At 47.5% G+C, this 14,829-nt stretch overlaps 1 non-coding gene across 1 annotated transcript; it reads right to left on the reverse strand.

The window, feature by feature from the left end:
- Nucleotides 1-606: 606 nt before the first annotated feature.
- On the reverse strand, nucleotides 607-764 carry LOC125773938 (5.8S ribosomal RNA). Its single transcript, XR_007420481.1, has one exon. It is a non-coding gene; the product is annotated as a 5.8S ribosomal RNA (ribosomal RNA).
- Between the last annotated feature and the right edge of the window lie 14,065 nt (nucleotides 765-14,829).

Below are 14,829 nucleotides of genomic sequence, written 5' to 3' on the forward strand. Positions count from 1 at the left end.
TACGGTCATTTTTGAATCAACGATGGCCCCCCCGAGCACGTTGTCCGAATATCACTCCAATAAGGACAACGAGTTCCGCTCGGCATCGTTTTGATTCGATCTCTCAACAACAACTCCCGGTCGACTTGGTCGACTTGGACCCACGATGTCTCCCCCCGAGCATGTCGAGCCAACTGCACCACTATTGTATTGGACAACATGTTCCCCTCGGGCATCGATGGGTTAATCATGCACCACTATTATAAAACCCTTTGACGTTTTCCCCCAAGCACGTTGATCCAGTATTACGACGGATACGGTCAACGAAATCTTGGACATCAAAGAGGTTTTCGATTGAATTTCCCCATGTTTCACAACGTACTCTTAGCGGTATCCTACGATACGTCTCACTCTATTTGTGTGTGTGCGCGTTTACGTGCGTGCGATTTATGCGGTTCACCCCTTTACTTTCAGCGCCCTGCGGTCCCAACAAAGGTCCCGAGCACGCCATTATGCACAGTGTGGAAGCGTGTTTCCCCCACGACACTAGACGGGCTGCTCGCCATAGTGTTCTATTGTGGCACGCTCCACCCTGAAGTTTGGTTTGTTGTATATCAAGGAATTGATAGGCACTCAAGAATGTGTGCATCGGCCGGGTTTAATCGTCCGACGCGCAATATGCGTTCAACTTATCGGTGTTCATGTGTCCTGCAGTTCACATTGTGACGCGCATTTAGCTGCGGTCTTCATCGATCCATGAGCCGAGTGATCCCCTGCCTAGGGTTTTATAGTAAGGTTCCCAATGTAACACAATCCCGGTGGTACGTCCAAAGACTAACTTTCTGACTAAGTTGTCTTTATTACCCAATAGTCCCAGGCCTTGTGACTTGTGGCTCATGTCTACGCCCATGGCCACCATTCGCTAAGATAGTTTTGAAGTCACTTTGAAGGCCCAGGAACAACTCTCTTAGCACATCGGTTAACCTGACGCCGCAGTCAACTCATGTGCTTGGATCGGATCGAGCTATTGAGTATTGGGCCTGCATACTCGCTCATCCGTATCCTTTGCGTACCGCCCCATGGCCCTTGTATGTCTGCACCACAGTTCCTGTTCGTTCCGTGCCTATGGCCGGATACGTATTGCACATCGGTATACCTGTCGCTACTCAGGCAACTCGTGTGCGTGGATTGGATCGAGAACATGGTGTGTGCCCCATGTTATAATTGATAGTCCATATCCACTTTATAGGTTAAAGTCATAAGTTGTGATTGCACAACCATTCTTCATAAGAGTTTAATCACTCTTCAACTAACTTTCGTTCTGGTGTCTTGGTATCAAATCGCGTAAGACACAAGATTCTACTGGCCAAATAGAATCTAGCACATTGGTTAACCTGGCGCCGCAGTCAACTCATGTGCTTGGATCGGATCGAGCTATTGAGTATTGGGCCTGCATACTCGCTCATCCGTATCCTTTGCGTACCGCCCCATGGCCCCGTCCTTAGAGTTAATGACTAGTAGGCTTAACTCTTTGTATGTCTGCACCACAGTTCCCGTTCGTTCCGTGCCGTGGCCGGATACGTATTGCACATCGGTATACCTGTCGCTACTCAGGCAACTCGTGTGCGTGGATTGGATCGAGCTCATGGGGTGTGTAGAGATTCCATGTTATAATTGCAAGTCCATATCCACTTTATAGGTTAAAGTCATAAGTTGTGATTGCACAACCATACTTCATAAGAGTTTAATAACTCTTCAACTAACTTTCGTTCTGGTGTCTTGGTATCAAATCGCATAAGACACAAGATTCTACTGGCCAAATAGAATCTAGCACATTGGTTAACCTGGCGCCGCAGTCAACTCATGTGCTTGGATCGGATCGAGCTATTGAGTATTGGGCCTGCATACTCGCTCATCCGTATCCTTTGCGTACCGCCCCATGGCCCCGTCCTTAGAGTTAATGACTAATAGGCTTAACTCTTTGTATGTCTGCACCACAGTTCCCGTTCGTTCCGTGCCGTGGCCGGATACGTATTGCACAACAGTAGATACCATCACCTGACGTATCTAACACACCACTATTGTAACTCGTCGTCGAAGGACCTTTCAAGTGCCTGATGGCCAGGGGAGCTCTTACACAGCACGGAGACACAGTGATGCTCGCCCATCACAGTGTACAACGATCGAGTTTGCTTAAGTGTCTGGGTACCTACACACCAGACACAATGCAATGGCCACGGATCCACACAAGGCACATCACATGCAGAAAGCTTCACCAGATTATGACACATACCACACTCTTGTAACTCGTCGTCGAAGGGGCGTTCAAAGTGCCTTACGGCTAGGGGAGATCTAGCACGGCACGGAGACACAGTGATGGTTGCCCATCAAAGTGTACAACGATCGAGTTTGCTTTCCGCGCAAGCGTTCTAAGTGTCTGGGTACCTACACACCAGACACAATGCAATGGCCACGGATCCACACAAGGCACATCACATGCAGAAAGCTTCACCAGATTCTGACACATACCACACTCTTGTAACTCGTCGTCGAAGGGGCGTTCAAAGTGCCTTACGGCTAGGGGGGATCTAGCACGGCACGGAGACACAGTGATGGTCACCCATCAAAGTGTACAACGATCGAGTTTGCTTTCCGCGCAAGCGTTCTAAGTGTCTGGGTATCTAAGCACCAGACACAATGCAATGGCCACGGATCCACACAAGGCACATCACATGCAGAAAGCTTCACCAGATTCTGACACATACCACACACATGCAACTCGTCGTCGAAGGGGCGTTCAAGTGCCTTACGGCTAGGGGAGATCTAGCTCGGCACGGGGACACAGTGATGGTCACCCATCAAAGTGTACAACGAACGAGTTGGCTTTCAACAAATTCTGACACATAGCAAGCGAGCGACCGAGCTACACCGAAGGCAGCCCATGGTTGGTCACTCGCGGACGATCATCAGTAATGATCCTTCCGCAGGTTCACCTACGGAAACCTTGTTACGACTTTTACTTCCTCTAAATCATCAAGTTCGGTCAACTTCAGCCATGCCAGCTGCAGCTCACGAAGGAACCGCGGAAGGTAAGCCTCCAGAAACCTCACTAAATAATCCATCGGTAGTAGCGACGGGCGGTGTGTACAAAGGGCAGGGACGTAATCAGCACTAGCTAATGACTAGTGCTTACTAGAAATTCCAGGTTCATGGGGACCGTTGCAGTCCCCAATCCCGACTAGATGGGCATTTTAGTGATTTCCCGTTCCTCTCGGAATGGGGGCGCCTATTGGCGAGAACACGCTGCGACCCACATTGTAGCACGCGTGCAGCCCAGAACATCTAAGGGCATCACGGACCTGTTATCGCTCATTCTCAGCTTGCTAAACACAAGTTGTCCCGCTAAGCAGGGCAAACGTAGCCGACGACCGCCCGTGAAGGCGCCGCCCGGCTGTAACGTCAGGTGCGCCCGGAGGCGCACTGCTGACAGCGTTCTAGTTAGCATGTTTGAGTCACGTTCGTTATCGGAATTAACCAGACAAATCATTCCACGAACTAAGAACGGCCATGCACCACTACCCTTAAATTTGAGAAAGAGCTATCAATCTGTCTTACCTCGATAAGTTTGGACCTGGTAAATTTTCCCGTGTTGAGTCAAATTAAGCCGCAAGCTCCACTTCTTGTGGTGCCCTTCCGTCAATTCCTTTAAGTTTCAACTTTGCAACCATACTTCCCCCGGAACCCGATTTTGGTTTCCCGGAAGCGACTGAGAGCACCGAATAGGGGTAGCGTCTCCCAATTGCTAATTGGCATCGTTTACGGTTAGAACTAGGGCGGTATCTAATCGCCTTCGATCCTCTAACTTTCGTTCTTGATTAAAGAAAGCATCCATGGCAAACGCTTTCGCTTCAGTTGGTCCTACGACGGTCTACGAATTTCACCTCTCGCGCCGTAATACCAATGCCCCCAACTACTTCTGTTAATCATTACCTCTAGGTTTCTGACAAACCAACGAAATCGTATAAACCGAGGTCATATTCCATTATTCCATGCAAGATTATTCTCGGCCAACGCCAACCCCACGGGGGGGCCGGACGCTTTGTCTTAGCCTGCTTTGAGCACTCTAATTTGTTCAAGGTAAATGTGAGTATCTTGAGCACCATGAGGAGCCCGTGCCGGAGTTAACCGGTAGCACGGTACTCGTTCACAGAGTAACGCCCAAGTACACCATTGTGAGTCGCAGCCGTGAGCGCGCGCACGAACGGCCCCGGCGTGTAACCGGGCGCCCGTGGCGGTCACGTGTCTGGACGGGCAATCAACTTCGAACGTTTTAACCGCAACAACTTTAATATACGCTAGTGGAGCTGGAATTACCGCGGCTGCTGGCACCAGACTTGCCCTCCACTTGATCCTTGTTGAAGGATTTATACTCAACTCATTCCAATTATGGACCATCGTTAGAGAGGTCCATATTGTTATTTCTCGTCACTACCTCCCCGTACTGGGATTGGGTAATTTACGCGCCTGCTGCCTTCCTTGGATGTGGTAGCCATTTCTCAGGCTCCCTCTCCGGAATCGAACCCTGATTCCCCGTTACCCGTCGCAACCATGGTAGTCCTCTACACTACCATCAATAGTTGATAGGGCAGACATTTGAAAGATCTGTCGTCAGTCGACAAGCGACCATACGATCTGCGTCCTTATCCAGACTTCAACTCAAGCCGCCCGGAGGCGATTGGTTTAACTAATAAGTGCACCAGTTCAGCTACCCGCGAGGGCAACAGTCCCGGCATGTTGCATGTATTAGCTCTGGATTTTCCACAGTTATCCAAGTAACTAGTGGTAGGATGATCTTGTGAATTATAGCTGTTATACTGAGCCTTATGCGGTTTCACATTCATTTATGTTTGTACTTAGACATGCATGGCTTAACCTTTGAGACAAGCGTATATTACTGGTAGGATCAACCAGAATTCGTTCCACTACAGACACACACTCGCTTAGTGGGAAATAAATTTCCACACAACTCTCTCTCTCTAGAACCATATGGAATGGCTCTTTGGTGTTGGGTAAGGCACCAATTTGTTGGGGTGTAACGGTCACCACCAACTTTAAGTTTGTTAGGGCACAACGGAAACCACTAACTAAACTTTAGGAAACTAAATTTCCTCACACATTATCTCTCACCATATTAGCACTAGGTGCTATCCACGATTGTACAACGTTTCAACTCTTGAATCGACCGTAGGGCCGCGGAATTGCTTCCGGGCCCCTATTCTCGCTATTAATTGTTCATCTCTTTCAATACATCGAGTTCGTTCCATTGGGTAGTTCGCATGGCGAACGTTTTGATGCAGCCCCCTGGGGGACCACGGCACTTTACACCGGGTATGGTGTATGCGCAACCTACAGATAACAATAAACCCCTTATGCGTGTGTAAACCGATGTTGGGCTGCTCAACATCTTTCATGGTTACATCACTTGCACCAGAACCCACGGTGCCGATTTGGTAATATGTTGTACATTTACTCTCAAGATGTACGCTTCGGCCCCTTATTCAGGGGCTCAAGCTATTACCAGCAAGAACAATCCTCATCCAGACTTGAACTCGAAACACCCGGAGGCGAACGGTTTAACTAATAAGTGCACCAGTCTTGAATCCATGCGTCGGTGGAAACAATGCCGGCGTGTTGCATGTATTAGCTCTGAACTTAGCGAGTGATTGCCTTGCAGCTGTCATACTGAGCGTAGAGCGTGATTATCGCTCACTTGAACCATGTTGAATGGCTCTTTGGTGTAGGGTAAGGCACCAATTTGTTGGGGCACAACGAAACCACCAACTTAAGACTTGCTTATAGGCATTTCAACGTTTTCAACTCTTAAATCGACCGTGTTTCATTATCATCTCTTCTTCTTATTAAATGCATCGAGTTCGTTCCATTGGGTAGTTCGCGTGGCGAACGGTTTGATGCAGCCCCCCGGGGGGGACCACGGCACTTTACACCGGGCATGGTGTATGCGCAACCTACAGATCACCAATATATTTGTGATCGATAATGCACACTTCTTACACGACTGACCAGTCGACAGCGCTGCCTTCCTATTATGCGTGTGTAAACCGATGTTGGGCTGCTCAACATCTTTCACGGTTACATCACTTGCACCCGAACCCATGGTGCCGATTTGGTAATATGTTGTACATGGTCTCAAGATGTACGCTTCGACCCCTTATTCAGGGGCTCAAGCTATTACCAGCAAGAACAATCCTCATCCAGACTTGAACTCGAAACACCCGGAGGCGAACGGTTTAACTAATAAGTGCACCAGTCTTGAATCCATGCGTCGGTGGAAACAATGCCGGCATGTTGCATGTATTAGCTCTGAACATAGCGAGTGATTGCCTTGTAGCTGTCGAACTGAGCGTAGAATGTGATTATCGCTCACTTGAAAGGGTCAAGCCCTTTCGAGTCGTCCGGTTTTTACGCCAGACGACTCGGTTCACCATCTTTCGGGAAGGGACCGTCTCGGTCGCAAGCTGCTCCGGTCCCCAAACAACCTGCGACAAATGATAGGAAATGCCGACATCAATACGTGTTCAGTTTGGTTTATCGCTCATAGGTCTTTTTGACCATCGATCCCTGATTATAACTCTCAATTAAACAGTCAGGAGAGTAAGGCATGCCCATCGATATCTCATCGACAGGCGATACCGCAAGAACGGCCAACGACACATCAGGTGATCGATTATTGCTACGACTTTTGCTTAATCGTTTCCACTCCTTAGAGAAAGAAACCCCCGGGGACCGTCTCGGTCGCAAGCTGCTCCGGTCCCTAAACAACCTGCGACAAATGATAGGAAATGCCGACATCAATATGTGTTCAGTTTGGTTTATCGCTCATTGGTCTGTTTGACCATCGATCCCTGATTAAACTCTCAGTAATCCAGTCGGGAGAGTAAGGCATGCCCATCGATATCTCATCGACAGGCGATACCGCTTGAACGGCCAACGACACATCAGAGGATCGTATCTTGCTACAACTTTTGCTTAATCGTTTCTTCTCCTTGGAGAAAGAAACCCCCGGGGACCGTCTCGGTCGCAAGCTGCTCCGGTCCCTAAACAACCTGCGACAAATGATAGGAAATGCCGACATCAATACGTGTTCAGTTTGGTTTATCGCTCATTGGTCTTGTTTGACCATCGATCCCTGATTAATACTCTCAATTAGAAGGTCGGTAGAGTAAGGCATGCCCATCGATATCTCATCGACAGGCGATACCGCATGAACGGCCAACGACACATCAGAGGATCGTATCTTGCTACAACTCTTGCTTAATAGTTTCCACTCCTTGGAGAAAGAAACCCCCGGGGACCGTCTCGGCCGCAAGTTGCTCCGGTCCCTAAACAACCTGCGGCATCAAATGATAGGAAAAGCCGACATCAATACGTGTTCAGTTTGGTTTATCGCTCATAGGTCTGTTTGACCATCGATCCTAGAATTCAACTTTCGAGTAAGGCATGCCCGTCGATATCTCATCGATAGGCGATACCGGTAGAACGGCCAACGACACACATCTAGGATCGCATTTACTCTTCCTTGGATGGATAACCAATACCCTAGGACCGTTTCATCGCGAGCTGCTCCGGTCCTCAAACAACTCGCGAACCACCGATAGGATGATATTAGGAATGGCCGACTTTCATCCTTTAACTCTCAGTTCTGCTTACCAAAACATAGGTACTTGGACCTTAAAGACCACTATATGTTCCCCGATCGGGGGCAATCGGAACGTCTATCCATCATCAACATCGTTTCACTCATTCCGAACCACCAAATTGGACAGACAGTACCATATTCACCAACCGATTGCTTCAACTTCGCAAACTGTATGGTAAGTTCTACTAATTTCACATCTTACCATCGACTAATAGTGCATAAATCCACTTGGAAATCACTTTTCCTTGGTCCTCGGACCTTCTACGACAACGTCCAACAAATATCCGAAGTCGTTTCCCAACTTAGACCAAGCATTTCGTATCTTTACTTCTAATCGATTTTTTCTCTCATAATTGACGATCAAAATCTAAAAACCACATTTTGAGCCAGAAGCAGTCGTCCGATCGTCCTGGGGGTAGTCTCAATCGATTTAGAAGGGCCCAATTCATAAAGATACGTACTCAGTCAAATTCATGCTTCTGGCTCACCTACCCCCTATATAGAAAACGAAAGCGTACAGGCGTGGAAAACGTGCCATTTTTCTCCATCACGGACTTTTTTTTTCTCGTTGCACCGACTCTAGTAAAAAAGTGAAATTTTTTACTAGTTACCAACTTTTGCAAATTATCATCGGATATCACTTTTCATGGTCTATAGTAAGTTCTTATCACGTTTTAGTAGTTTTTGAAAAAAAAATTTTTTTGAACTTTTCAAAATTTTTCAAAACAAAGTTTTTGTAGGCGGTTTTGTGTATGGAGGGTTACTAGTCTCGGGGTCACTGTTTGACAAAAAAACCACTATATATCATTCGAAAGGTAATTTCAAGGGCTACAAAAAATTGTTCTACGGCACCCCCCTCCGACGTCTAGTATTCGAGTTATTGGCCAAAAACCATCACTTGAGCGATTTTTCGTTCAGGGTACCCGACTCTAGTAAAAAAGTGAAATTTTTCTCGATTGACCAAGTGTTGCAAATGACCATCGGATTTCACTTTTTATGGTCTATAGTGAGTTCTGATCACGATTTGGTACTTTTTGAAAAAATTTTTTTGACGCACTTTTCAAAATTTTGCAAAACCAAAACTTTTTAGGCGGTTTTGTGTATGGAGGGTTACTAGTCTCGGGGTCACTGTTTGACCAAAAAACCACTATATATCATTCGAAAGGTAATTTCAAGGGCTACAAAAAATTGTTCTACGGCACCCCCCTCCGACGTCTAGTATTCGAGTTATTGGCCAAAAACCGCAACTATAGCGGTTTTTCGTACAGGGTACCCGACTCTAGTAAAATGATGCGATTTTTACTAGTCTAGGAACTTTTTGGTCAAAAAATCAAGTATATGTCATTCGATAGATAATTTCAAGGGCTACCAAAAATTGTTCCACGACACCCCACTGCGACGTCTAGTATTCGAGTTATTAGCCAAAAACCGCAACTTAAGCGGTTTTTCGTCCAGGGTACCCGACTCTAGTAAAATGATGCGATTTTTACTAGTCTAGGGAACTTTTTGGCCAAAAATCAAGTATATGTCATTCGATAGATAATTTCAAGGGCTACCAAAAATTGTTCCACGACACCCCCCTCCGACGTCTAGTATTAGAGTTATTAGCCAAAAACCGCAACTATAGCGGTTTTTCGTCCAGGGTACCCGACTCTAGTAAAATGATGCGATTTTTACTAGTCTAGGGAACTTTTTGGCCAAAAATCAAGTATATGTCATTCGATAGATAATTTCAAGGGCTACCAAAAATTGTTCCACGACACCCCCCTGCGACGTCTAGTATTCGAGTTATTAGCCAAAAACCGCAATTATAGCGGTTTTTCGTCCAGGGTACCCGACTCTAGTAAAATGATGCGATTTTTACTAGTCTAGGGAACTTTTTGGCCAAAAATCAAGTATATGTCATTCGATAGATAATTTCAAGGGCTACCAAAAATTGTTCCACGACACCCCCCTGCGACGTCTAGTATTCGAGTTATTAGCCAAAAACCGCAATTATAGCGGTTTTTCGTCCAGGGTACCCGACTCTAGTAAAATGATGCGATTTTTACTAGTCTAGGGAACTTTTTGGCCAAAAATCAAGTATATGTCATTCGATAGATAATTTCAAGGGCTACCAAAAATTGTTCCACGACACCCCCCTGCGACGTCTAGTATTCGAGTTATGGGCCAAAAACCATTCATACTTGAGCATTTTGCTCATTTTGCCTGTACGGGTACCGGGGACTAGTAAAATCAGGCCAATTTTACTAGAGTGGGGGTACTTTTTGGTCAAAAAAACAACTTTTGCTCGTTCGATAGGGAATCGATAGGGCAACAAAAAATCGTTCTACGACCCCCCCTTCCGATGTCTAGTATTCGAGTTATGGGCCAAAAACAGTTTATAGTTAATTTTTCACTCGATTTTTCACCAAGTATCGCACATTACTCCGGTTCTATGCATTGGATCGTCAATCTTTAAGATTTTATGGGTAGTTCCAACTGTTTGCTACATTTCATCCATACATCACGAACCGATTCAATGTCTGTGGTAGAAGTTATTAGAGGAATAAAAAAATTTACCCTTGGCTTTGGACCGTACAAGTTTACCCATTTTTGGCCCATATTTGCCCCATAGCTCCGCCGGTATCCAAGATATCGCCACACTTTCTTCTGGCCATGGCTAGATGGCACTTGTGGCTAGATTTCTTCCATGCACCACTAACCGCTACCATGTCTGTGGCCGGAGCTATTCACGAAAGCGCCTCGCGCACTTGGTCGGATTTTTGGTCCAACTTCACCATTTTTGGCCCATATTTGCACCATAGCTCCGCCGGTATCCAAGATATGGCCACACTTTCTTCTGGCCATGGCTAGATGGCACTTGTGGCTAGATTTCTTCCATGCACCACTAATCGCTACCATGTCTGTGGCCGGAGCTATTCACGAAAGCGTCTCGCGCACTTGGTCGGATTTTTGGTCCAACTTGCACCATTTTTGGCCCGTATTTGCACCATAGCTCCGCCGGTATCCAAGATATGGCCACACTTTCTTCTGGCCATGGGTAGATGGCACTTGTGGCTAGATTTCTTCCATGCACCACTAATCGCTAACATGTCTGTGGCCGGAGCTATTCGACGAACAACCATCGCATTTACCTAGGTACTTTTTCGGATTTTTGGTCCAACTTGCACCATTTTTGGCCCATATTTGCCCCATAGCTCCGCCGGTATCCAAGATATGGCCACACTTTCTTCTGGCCATGGGTAGATGGCACTTGTGGCTAGATTTCTTCCATGCACCACTAATCGCTACCATGTCTGTGGCCGGAGCTATTCACGAAAGCGCCTCGCGCACTTGGTCGGATTTTTGGTCCAACTTGCACCATTTTTGGCCCATATTTGCCCCATAGCTCCGCCGGTATCCAAGATATGGCCACACTTTCTTCTGGCCATGGGTAGATGGCACTTGTGGCTAGATTTCTTCCATGCACCACTAATCGCTACCATGTCTGTGGCCGGAGCTATTCACGAAAGCGCCTCGCGCACTTGGTCGGATTTTTGGTCCAACTTGCACCATTTTTGGCCCATATTTGCCCCATAGCTCCGCCGGTATCCAAGATATGGCCACACTTTCTTCTGGCCATGGGTAGATGGCACTTGTGGCTAGATTTCTTCCATGCACCACTAATCGCTACCATGTCTGTGGCCGGAGCTATTCACGAAAGCGCCTCGCGCACTTGGTCGGATTTTTGGTCCAACTTGCACCATTTTTGGCCCATATTTGCCCCATAGCTCCGCCGGTATCCAAGATATGGCCACACTTTCTTCTGGCCATGGGTAGATGGCACTTGTGGCTAGATTTCTTCCATGCACCACTAATCGCTACCATGTCTGTGGCCGGAGCTATTCGACGAACAACCATCGCATTTACCTAGGTACTTTTTCGGATTTTTGGTCCAACTTGCACCATTTTTGGCCCATATTTGCCCCATAGCTCCGCCGGTATCCAAGATATGGCCACACTTTCTTCTGGCCATGGGTAGATGGCACTTGTGGCTAGATTTCTTCCATGCACCACTAATCGCTACCATGTCTGTGGCCGGAGCTATTCACGAAAGCGCCTCGCGCACTTGGTCGGATTTTTGGTCCAACTTGCACCATTTTTGGCCCGTATTTGCACCATAGCTCCGCCGGTATCCAAGATATGGCCACACTTTCTTCTGGCCATGGGTAGATGGCACTTGTGGCTAGATTTCTTCCATGCACCACTAACCGCTACCATGTCTGTGGCCGGAGCTATTCACGAAAGCGCCTCGCGCACTTGGTCGGATTTTTGGTCCAACTTCACCATTTTTGGCCCATATTTGCACCATAGCTCCGCCGGTATCCAAGATATGGCCACACTTTCTTCTGGCCATGGCTAGATGGCACTTGTGGCTAGATTTCTTCCATGCACCACTAATCGCTACCATGTCTGTGGCCGGAGCTATTCACGAAAGCGCCTCGCGCACTTGGTCGGATTTTTGGTCCACCTGGCACCATTGTTGGCCCGTATTTGCCCCATAGCTCCGCCGGTATCCAAGATATGGCCACACTTTCTTCTGGCCATGGGTAGATGGCACTTGTGGCTAGATTTCTTCCATGCACCACTAATCGCTACCATGTCTCTGGCCGGAGCTATTCGACGAACAACCATCGCATTTACCTAGGTACTTTTTCGGATTTTTGGTCCAACTTGCACCATTTTTGGCCCATATTTGCCCCATAGCTCCGCCGGTATCCAAGATATGGCCACACTTTCTTCTGGCCATGGGTAGATGGCACTTGTGGCTAGATTTCTTCCATGCACCACTAATCGCTACCATGTCTCTGGCCGGAGCTATTCGACGAACAACCATCGCATTTACCTAGGTACTTTTTCGGATTTTTGGTCCAACTTGCACCATTTTTGGCCCATATTTGCCCCATAGCTCCGCCGGTATCCAAGATATGGCCACACTTTCTTCTGGCCATGGGTAGATGGCACTTGTGGCTAGATTTCTTCCATGCACCACTAATCGCTACCATGTCTGTGGCCGGAGCTATTCACGAAAGCGCCTCGCGCACTTGGTCGGATTTTTGGTCCACCTGGCACCATTGTTGGCCCGTATTTGCCCCATAGCTCCGCCGGTATCCAAGATATGGCCACACTTTGTTCTGGCCATGGGTAGAAGGCACTTGTGGCTAGATTTCTTCCATGCACCACTAATCGCTACCATGTCTGTGGCCGGAGCTATTCGACGAACAACCATCGCATTTACCTAGGTACTTTTTCGGATTTTTGGTCCAACTTGCACCATTTTTGGCCCATATTTGCCCCATAGCTCCGCCGGTATCCAAGATATGGCCACACTTTGTTCTGGCCATGGGTAGATGGCACTTGTGGCTAGATTTCTTCCATGCACCACTAATCGCTACCATGTCTGTGGCCGGAGCTATTCACGAAAGCGCCTCGCGCACTTGGTCGGATTTTTGGTCCAACTTGCACCATTTTTGGCCCGTATTTGCACCATAGCTCCGCCGGTATCCAAGATATGGCCACACTTTCTTCTGGCCATGGGTAGATGGCACTTGTGGCTAGATTTCTTCCATGCACCACTAACCGCTACCATGTCTGTGGCCGGAGCTATTCACGAAAGCGCCTCGCGCACTTGGTCGGATTTTTGGTCCAACTTGCACCATTTTTGGCCCGTATTTGCACCATAGCTCCGCCGGTATCCAAGATATGGCCACACTTTCTTCTGGCCATGGGTAGATGGCACTTGTGGCTAGATTTCTTCCATGCACCACTAACCGCTACCATGTCTGTGGCCGGAGCTATTCACGAAAGCGCCTCGCGCACTTGGTCGGATTTTTGGTCCAACTTCACCATTTTTGGCCCATATTTGCACCATAGCTCCGCCGGTATCCAAGATATGGCCACACTTTCTTCTGGCCATGGCTAGATGGCACTTGTGGCTAGATTTCTTCCATGCACCACTAATCGCTACCATGTCTGTGGCCGGAGCTATTCGACGAACAACCATCACATTTACCTAGGTACTTTTTCGGATTTTTGGTCCAACTTGCACCATTTTTGGCCCATATTTGCCCCATAGCTCCGCCGGTATCCAAGATATGGCCACACTTTCTTCTGGCCATGGGTAGATGGCACTTGTGGCTAGATTTCTTCCATGCACCACTAATCGCTACCATGTCTGTGGCCGGAGCTATTCGACGAACAACCATCACATTTACCTAGGTACTTTTTCGGATTTTTGGTCCAACTTGCACCATTTTTGGCCCATATTTGCCCCATAGCTCCGCCGGTATCCAAGATATGGCCACACTTTCTTCTGGCCATGGGTAGATGGCACTTGTGGCTAGATTTCTTCCATGCACCACTAATCGCTACCATGTCTGTGGCCGGAGCTATTCGACGAACAACCATCGCATTTACCTAGGTACTTTTTCGGATTTTTGGTCCAACTTGCACCATTTTTGGCCCATATTTGCCCCATAGCTCCGCCGGTATCCAAGATATGGCCACACTTTCTTCTGGCCATGGGTAGATGGCACTTGTGGCTAGATTTCTTCCATGCACCACTAATCGCTACCATGTCTGTGGCCGGAGCTATTCGACGAACAACCATCGCATTCACCTTCTCGTTGCACTTCTTCGGGAATTTGGTGCAACCAAGTTTTCACTATAACTTGGTCATTTTCCGTCCATCGGACATGCGGTTTTGGGTGTCGATACTTGACACCGCACGCTACAATATGTTCCTCCACGACCATGTGGTCCGATGCTTCCAACAGGAGCTATTCGAGGAGTACCGATTTTTCACCATTAAAAATGCTCGTTTTTGCACCAACTTTTGCCTATAACTCAGGCTGTATCGATCGGATCTTCAATCTTGAAAAAGTTTTGGATAGGTGGCATCAAATGCTACATTTTGTTCTTCCACGTCAACTTTGTCCGATGTCTAGCAAAAAAGTTATTCGCGAACCAAGTCCAGAACCCATGCAATGGCTGCCCACATTGCATACATCACGGCGGTTAACTCTCGTTACTCTATACCGAGGACTTGGTACTTTTTCAGGCATTCGTTGCTACTTCTCGGTTCATGATAT

This window comes from Anopheles funestus (assembly GCF_943734845.2).
Source record: "Anopheles funestus chromosome X unlocalized genomic scaffold, idAnoFuneDA-416_04 X_unloc_65, whole genome shotgun sequence".
Classification (NCBI taxonomy): Eukaryota; Metazoa; Arthropoda; class Insecta; order Diptera; family Culicidae; genus Anopheles; species Anopheles funestus.